This window comes from Hippopotamus amphibius, chromosome 3 (assembly GCF_030028045.1).
Source record: "Hippopotamus amphibius kiboko isolate mHipAmp2 chromosome 3, mHipAmp2.hap2, whole genome shotgun sequence".
NCBI lineage: Eukaryota > Metazoa > Chordata > Mammalia > Artiodactyla > Hippopotamidae > Hippopotamus > Hippopotamus amphibius.
In genome coordinates, this window is record NC_080188.1 from 195509857 (window position 1) to 195518915 (window position 9059).

Consider the following 9059-nt stretch of genomic DNA (forward strand, 5'->3'; position numbering starts at 1 on the left):
ATAGGTTATTACAAGATATTGAATATAGTTCCCTATACAGTAGGTCATTGTTGTTTACCTATTTTATATATAGGAGTGTGTATGTGTTTATACAATTCTCCTAATTTGTTCCTCCCTCTACCCTTTCCCCTTTGGTAATCACAGGTTTGTTTTCTTTGTCGGTGAGTCTGTTTCTAGTTTTGCAAATAAATTCATTTGTATTATTTTTTAGATTCCGTGTATAAGTGATATCATATAATATTTGTCTTTCTCTTTCTGACTTACTTCACTTAGTATAATAATCTGTAGGTCCATCCATGTTGCTGAAAATGGCATTATTTCATTCTTTTTTATGGCTAATATTCCACTATATATATATAATATATATATTTACATGTGTGTGTGTGTGTGTGTGTATGTATACATACTACATCTTCTTTACCCATTCAACTGTCAATGGACATTTAGGTTGCTTCCACATCCTGGCTATTGTGAATAGTGCTGCCATGAACACTGGGATGCAAAAAATATGGGATGCTTCAAGAATTTGTGTGTCATCCTTGTGCAGGGGCCATGCTAACCTTCTCTGGATCATTCCAATTTTATCATAGTGCTGCTGTAGCTAGCACTAAATTGTCGAAATTTTTCAACATAAAATATGTACTTCCATATATAAAATGCCAGACCGAGCACACTCTCTTTAATCTCTCTGTTGAAACCTCATTAAAATTATAGTAAAAGAAAAAAAGGTTTAAACATACAATGGAAAGAAAGCATGGCGGATATCAGAGGAAGTAGAAGAAGGAACACTGATTTTTAAAAGCTCTGACACATGAAGCTGAGCTTGGACTCCGTGTGGAGAGACTGCAGTGAAGGAGAGAAGTTACCTGAATAGCAGAACTCCGAGGAGACTGGATTCCTGACCATCAGGCGCAAATTGTCAGAGGGTCAGTTGGAGAAGCAGGACTGAAAATAGGGATTAATTACATGTAACTGAGTCAAGGAAGCAGGAGAAAGAAGTGCTAGGTCGAGAGCTGGGCAGCAGGGCTGTTGGAGCCAGACTGGGTGGGAGGGAAGGGCAGAAGGAACAGCTACAGAACAGATGCGTGACTGAGCACTGGTTAGGAATATAGCAGGGCATGCAAGGGAGAAGAAGGTGATGAGAGAACTCCAGGTCCAAATAAAAAACCATGCGAGAAAATCATAGTCTGGATATGCAACAAACAAGCTGGGGCTCTTCTCGTGGTGAGAGAGGCTGAATGAATGAAGGTGAAGATGAACGAAGTGAGGCTCAAGCAACTGACAGAAGCTGAAGACGTTAGGAATGGAGGAAAGAAGACAAAAGAAAAAACATTCAGAAGCAGAAGGATAAGCTGTGCAATAAGCTCATAGTTCAGAAACAGAGCAAAGTAAAATAGGACATGATTTTGAACACATAGTGAAGACGTAAGAAGGGAGAATCAACTCGAACTTGATTCTAGGAAGGTCCTCCTAGAGAGTGTTCATGACCGTTGTATCTTGGAGACGAGAGTGGAGTTAAAACACACTACTTAGCACAAGTGACTAATGTTTCCCGCTTCAAATGCTGTCACTGCTATTAACTGGTTTTTCAACTTACAGAATCAACCCAGAGGCAAACACTGAAAACTTTATGTGGGTACATCAAGAATGTAAACGTTATGAACCTTGATGCTATAAAAGGAAAATTTGTTGGGACTGCCCTGGTGGTGCAGTGGTTAAGAACATGCCAGCCAATGCAGGGGACACGGGTTCGATCCCTGCTCCAGGAAGATCCCACATGCCGCGGAGCAACTAAGCCCGTGTGCCACAACCACTGAGCCTGCACCCTAGAGCCCTCGAGCCACAAATACTGAGCCCACTTGCTGCAACTACTGAAGCCCGAGCACCTAGAGCCCATGCTCTGCAGCAAGAGAAGCCACCGCAATGAGAAGCCTGCACACCGCAACAATGAGTAGCCCCCGCGTGCAACTAGAGAAAGCCTGTGCACAACAAGGAAGACCCAACGCAGTCAAAAATAAATAAATTAATTTAATTAAGTGAATAAAATAAAATTTACTTTAAAACGTAAGATTTGTTTATAACATTGAGAAGTGGAGGGAAGGATACAGGTGATAACATGGCCATTTTACGAAGAGGGGATAAAGATAACACACAGAGGGGCCAGTGTTAGTGATCTAACTCTGTTAGGGAGGGAAGGGAAGAAGAGAAGGCCTTTTAGATAAACTGGATCTTCATCTAACATTGCAGAAGCCAACAAATAACATTTGAAGCTGATTATTCAAAAAGAGCTGCATAGGGGTGGCAGGGGCTACCGTGGCTCTTTTAATGTTCCTTCTCCCTTTCTTTTACACAATAAAAATGAATCTGGGTACATGGCCACTCAGCTAACAACTATATTTTCCTCGCAGCTAGGGATGCCCAACAGGGAGTCACGCAGGAGTAGAGTCTGCAGCCTTTACATCAGTTCCTTGCAATAGAAGGAGCCTCCCTGCCGCTCCTCTCTCTCCCCGCCTTCCCTAGGCTGGAGAGCAGGTGAGGCAGAATGCCTGTGAAGCTTGTGGAAAAGGGCCACGTCCTCTGCAGGGAGGCCAGAGTGGTGCCTTATGTCACTAGATGTTGGGTCCCATGTTAGAACAGCCTGACTTGTATCCTACTCCTAATTGTTTCGATACGTAAAGGCATGTAAAACTTAAAACAGAAATGGTTGAAAGTTGTTTTCTGGAAAGCAGGATTCTGTGTTGGGTGGTGGTTGAATTGAAGACAAGCATTGCTTTTCCTTATAACTATTTTTGTGCCATTTAATTTTTAAGCGTGTGCATGCGTTATTTTGATAAAAATAAAATGAAAGTTTGTTAAGATAGAGAAAAATAGAACATACACAGTAGTAAAATGAAAATAAATAACCCACTCACTCACTAACCGGAGAAAACATTTTGGTGATTCACCTCAAGGTATTTTTTCTACACACAGTTTTTTGTTTATTTGATCAAAAGTCTACATTTCAGGGATGGACAGAGGAAGGGGACTCCCTCAAGAGGACCGAAAAGAAATATTTGGAGAATTAATAGGCAATATCTATTCAATATCAAGAAAAACAGGAGAAGAGAGGATTTCAGTAATGACAGCTTGGTTAATGGTTTCAAACACTCCGGAAGAGTCAATAGGTTGAGATTTGGCAATTGGTTAATTGGATTTGGCCTCCTGGTTGAACAGACTAAGGGAGATTGTGTGAAATGCTGCTGACAGGGCAAGCGTGATGGGGGCTGAGAACAGACCTGGGTTTGTCATTGTTGAGGTCAGGGTCAGTCCTAGCGCGTGGTAGGTACAAACTCCAGGTCGCAGTGGTTTAAAGAGAAAGGAGAATATATGAGAGATGTGAGTAGATTTGTACGTAAGATTTAAGACCTGAACATAAATGAGTAGGTAAGTGGCGCTCAGTCAAGGACCTGTGGGGATTGTAATAAATTGGTTCAAGAGCAAATGTGTGTGATCCTTTTGATACATTGCTGGATGCAGTTTGCTAGTATTTTGTTGAGGATTTTTGTGTCTATATTCATCAGTGAGATAGGCCTATAATTTTCCTTTATTTTGTGCATTCTTTGTCAGCTTTAGGTATCAGGTTGAAGTAAGTCAGGCGGAGAAAGACAAATATCGTATGATATCACTTATATGTGGAATCTAAAATATGATAGAAAAGCAAAGGTGGAAGCTTTGGTGTGGAAAGAGGAACATTTCATTCCCCAAAACCAAAGAAAAGGGGACTATTAGGGAGACGTTAATCTCTTTATCAGTGTGTTAGTTTTCCAAGTAATATCTTAAACGAGTGAGGTTGTGGGCTCAACAAGGGAAACAGCGTGAAAGAGTTGACCTGGTGAATTACACAGGTGACACGCTGAGGGTTGGCCAAGAAGTCCTTGCAAATCGCCCATGATGGATATGAGATCAGCTGAGGCTTGGGGCTGGACCCGAAACTCTCAGCAGCCTGGCACTGGGAGCAGAAATAAAGACAGCTGGGTGAGTCCTGGTTACCACCTTTTAGTAGTCTCTCCATTTAGAAATGTTTAAGGTAACAAGTAGCTTTGCTGTTTTCTATTACATTGATAGTTTAGAAATACGGCATAAAATGTTTCCTAGCGGGTCAACTCAATCCGGCATGCAGCATTAATAAGTGTGCCTTCCTTTTCATTCATGTCGTAATTTCTGTTTTTCCCCCATAGAAATTCAGTACATGTGCATTAATTGTACCCAAATTGACCTGTTTTCTGCCTTCAGAAAAAAAATTACTCAAGAATTTTCTTCTGCTGATTTATTTAAAAGATTAACAAAACAAAGGAAAAATGGGGACACATGTAGAGTATATTTAGAGTATGTATTAAATCTGCTGAGCAATTCTAATTGGACTCATGGACTATTTCTGCTCTGATTATTCTGGACACAAGCTACTGGGGCCTGTGTTTAGATCATAAGATATTCAAGGAAGGAATGGATTTTGATGTTTTTGTGTTTTCCTCTGTTTTCTGGCTACAAAATTGACAGTGACTCTTTATGGCACGAAATGTTTAGCTGTAACCCTGTGGCAGCCTGGTAGGGACCTGTGGAGGCTACAGATTTGGTTATAATTATACTGGAAAATTCTGGCATGGTTTCTCTATATAGCATGGAAGTGTAACCTCCGAGATATAGCTAGGGCTGCTGAAATGGGTTCGGGATCTGATGAAAAAACTTTTTCAGGTCCCTCCCAGCGTTTGGCTGAGATTCGGGTCCTCTTCCAGCCCAGATTACTTGGGCTGAATTTCTCCAACCTGTTCAGCCCTAAACATGCCAAGAAACCTAAGCGTAGTTCAAATAAAGATATGATTCCATCATCTCGAGACCACTCGCCAGCCTTTTGTTGTATTCTTTTTTTTTAATTTTAATTTTTTAAAGCTCTGTAAAGGGCTTTTAAAAAAGCACAGAGTTTAAAAGAGAGAGTCAGATGGGTACTAGGTATAACTTCTGCTCCAATGGTTCCTACAAAGCTTTAAGAAACAAAAAGCGCCTGAAAATACCCACTTGGAAATGACATTACCTACTAATTTTAGCTCTTGTCAATGTAACCAGCGATATCGTGTCACTCTACGTCTCTATGTTCTACACTGTGTCCCTTCTGGTTATAAGACACTGTCTGGCATCTTATAACCACGTAAAAGACTCAGGATTATATAAGGCAGGAGACAGTCCTCTCTTTTCTTTCTCAGATGTTGGTGGATTCATCCAAATAGTGGTCTCCTGGGTTACAAAGGGGGCTGGGGTCTCTTTGTATCCTCGGGTGGGGGTGGGGAGGAGTTGGTTCTGATTCTTTATCTTCAGAGGAGCTGACGGAAATGAGAGCCCCAGGAAAGCCTTGAGTGTCCTGACCTCACTGAAGTAATCCCGAATGCATTGTCTGCTGGTTGTACCTAGGATTCTAAAGGTTAAGAACAGTGGCACTAGTCCACGAAAGATTATGAGACGAAAACTATAAACTAAACTAGCAGCGTATATGTGGAGCCTGTTTGAGACCTTTCCACTTGAGGCTCTGGTGGAGAGTGGTGACTCAATCACTGTTTGTTTAAATAAAAACTTAAATAAAAAATTGTGAACGTATTCTTTGGGTAATTATATTTAGCACATGCCTAAATTTTGAGACTTAGGTCATAAGCCACTAGTTCAACCATCTGTCTGACGCAGTTTCACATAATGGTCTTAAAGCTGCGTGCCAGACCTGTTAGCAAAGATAATAAAATTAAAAAAAAATTTGAGCTGGAGGGGACTTGTGATTTGACTTTAAAACTGAACATGCTTGACTCATCAAGATATTATAAACATCTGTGAATTCAGTGAGAGATCTCAACGGAGCTTAGAAATATGTGTAAAGAAAAGGTTTAATAGCCTCCTAAGCCCTGAAAATTATTCGTGTTGGTGAAATTCTGCTTCGGGCTTTGGGCAAATGCTCTGTCTTCTCTTTTCTTTCTGATTTACTGGCACTTTTAACACTTTAGCCGAAAGCAGTCACACTGCACTGCTAACCACATTTCTAAACTGTTTAACTTTTGCTATAACTTTCAGTCTAGGCTTAAGCTCAGTGATGCCAGGAAGTAGGAGGCAGTCCAGAACACTGAAAGTGGCAAGGAAATAGGTACTAAAAGAAAGATAATAACGAAAACACCCCAGATGCATTTCAGCTGAGTCAAACATGCAGACACTGCCTCTGGAAACATAAAAAATATGTGTTCAGTGCTTCAAAGCCATGAGCTCCGCTTGTCAGTGATCAAATCCATGAGACGGTCTCAAGTTCCTGATTCTGCTGCTGGAGCGCACGGCTTTGTCTTCAGGTAGGGCTGGAACCAAACTGAGTCTGGAAGTCCTGCCTTACACATTCTGTGGCACTGGACGTGCAGAGGTGGCTGGGGTTGTTATGACACAGAAACGCTGACCTTATAACCAGAATGACGGCTCCCCTGATGAGAGGAACCTTGGAGAACGTCTAAAGTCAACCCCCACCGTGAAGTTGACCAGCTCCCACTCAACTGCAGGTGGCTTTTCTATTAAAATTACATTTTTGTCCATTTCTCCCATCGTTAAAGAGTTTTTGCTTTATATATTTTGATGCAATGCCATTTGGCAAATAGTCTATGGTATTGGTGTGTGAGCTGTAAATTGTATCTTTCAAATGATAACCACCTGTACAATGTAAAGATTACCAAACAGAGATCCAGAGAAATTAAATAACCAGCCCAGAATCAGAGAGAGTAACAGATGCAAAACTAGATACAACCTTGCTTTCCTCCCTGTCCCCTTGAGCTTTTCTATTCTTGGGTCACATGAGTCTCGGTTTGATATGGCCACCGTGTGGAGACATCTGCCCTGTGTGTCATTTGTTGCTAAGTAGCATTACTTTGTAAATAATGGGAGCGGAATATGGAGAATTTCTGAGTGCTCTCAGGTTCTGGCACAGAAAAAAATGGGATCACATTTTTTGGAAGAGAGAAGGCAAGCCTAACCTTGATTTCCAAAGAATGGCATAAATGCCGAGTGAACGTAAAAACCTCTAACAAAAACGAAGTCATGGAGGAGGCAGCACAGAGCCTAGCAGAGTTGGAATGCCGGCTTCCAGCCTGGCCCTGCCATTTCTCACGGGGCAGCGCTGGAACAGCCTGGATGGACTGAGTCCAGCAGTGACACTGGAGCACCTACCAGGGGGCACCTCCTGATCAGCAATGCTGTTTCTCCCTCTTAACCAGAGTCCACGCCTGGTGCTACGGTGTAGAGCGCCAAATATGTTCTTGCTAAATTACCTTAGAAAACCAGGGTCTCAGGCATTCTGAGTGGGTTTCAAGCCAGGAAGAGGCAGGGTTCCTTAAAACAACGTGCTCTTTGTTTCTAGCCATGAGGTTCCAAGATACTTTTTAAAAAAATTTTATTGAAACGTGGTTGACATACAATATTGCAATGTTGTGTGTTTCAGGTGTACAGCAAAGTGTACTTAAGTGTATTTAAGATTCTTTTCCATTATAGGTGATTACAAGATATTGAATAGAGTTCCCCAAAAGCTAGGCTTTCTTGACTGCTGTTCTAATCACAAATCCTTTCCAGAATAACCACTGTTACCAATTGCTGTGTATCCTCCAGACATTTTGCTGAATGTTTACACATATACGTACAGTACACACATATATACGTAGAAATATGTGTGTATGGAAATATCCAGGAGACTCTGACGATTGTGCTTCATTTTATCCTGTAAAATTCTTCTGTAAAAACCCCTACCTGGGACAACCACAAGCTGTGAAGCCTAGTTAAAGGGAGGGTAACCGGAAGAGGTCTAACACTTATAGAATGACTAACTTTTTTTCAGGCATTTAAAACTTTTTCTTATTTTCTTATTTAAGCGTCACAAAAACTCTTGGCATTAAGAATCATTTTACCTATTGTACTCATGCAGAAATTAAAGCGCAGAGAGGTAAAGTAACTTGCTAATAGTAAAGACGGAATTCAAACCCCATCTGCCTGGTCTCCAAAATTAAGTCTCTTTTCACTCTATTATCCCGCCCCCGACGCGAGTACACAGCATTGCATAGTATACTGAAATGAAAACTACTGTAATGTATTTCATATTTTTATTACCGCATGCAAATAGACTGGATTTTAGAAGTCTGAAGGATAAAATCATGTACTATCCACTAAGGAAAATAGCAATGATAATTCTTTCAGTTTTCAGTTAGAATCTGTTTACAAATTACCCATTAAGGCAAAGGAAATTATTTTTATTTTGCATAATGAAAAGAAAAAAAGCTTTAATTTTATAGGTACAATTATTAAAGAAGGAAAACCTTGAAGAGGTCCAAAATAACACTTTACATTCAATATTAGTATTTTACTTTGCAATCTCAACAGAGAACACACTAAGCTATTTTTATGGTAGTCTTCAGATACGTAAATGTGTCATGTTAAAATTCTTCCCATTTTATGGCTGGGAAATGTGAGAAAAAGGAAAAGACTTCTGTGAGGTCACCAGGTCAGAAACTAATGTATTAAACTATGGTTTTAGCTCAGGGTAGACAGATTTTTAGAAAAGACTTTAGGGTACAGGTTTCTGTAAACAGTGACACCCCACAAATGTTTGTTCCTTGTGTTGCTGTTGTCTTCAGGTGAGGATGGAGGCCTGTGGAAGGTGTGCATTCATTGAAAGCAGCTGTCCCATTGAATGGTTTGGAAAATCACCAACTGGTCTATGGAGTATAGAAAGTTATCTGTATTATGTAAGCAGACAGCCTTTGATGTGCTTTCTCCCCTTTTTGTAAAATCAAAAGGAGTAAAATGAATTTGAGTCTAATGCACCAGCAGCTAAACTCTTACGATTTCTGTTTTTCCAGTCTCTTTTCTCACCAGACTCTCTGCACTTTCTTTTCCCCTTATCCTTCCTTTTCAAAGATAGAGATGATATTAGAGATGGGAAAGCTACGGAATTATGTTTAGATTGTAGCTCTTCTGACTTTGTCTCTTCTTGGATGTTCTGGGACCATCACCATCACTGGCTG

At 40.6% G+C, this 9059-nt stretch overlaps 1 non-coding gene across 1 annotated transcript; it reads right to left on the minus strand.

Moving 5' to 3' along the window:
* Positions 1 to 502: 502 nt before the first annotated feature.
* On the minus strand, positions 503 to 607 carry LOC130850552 (U6 spliceosomal RNA). Its single transcript, XR_009052924.1, has one exon. It is a non-coding gene; the product is annotated as a U6 spliceosomal RNA (small nuclear RNA).
* Between the last annotated feature and the right edge of the window lie 8452 nt (positions 608 to 9059).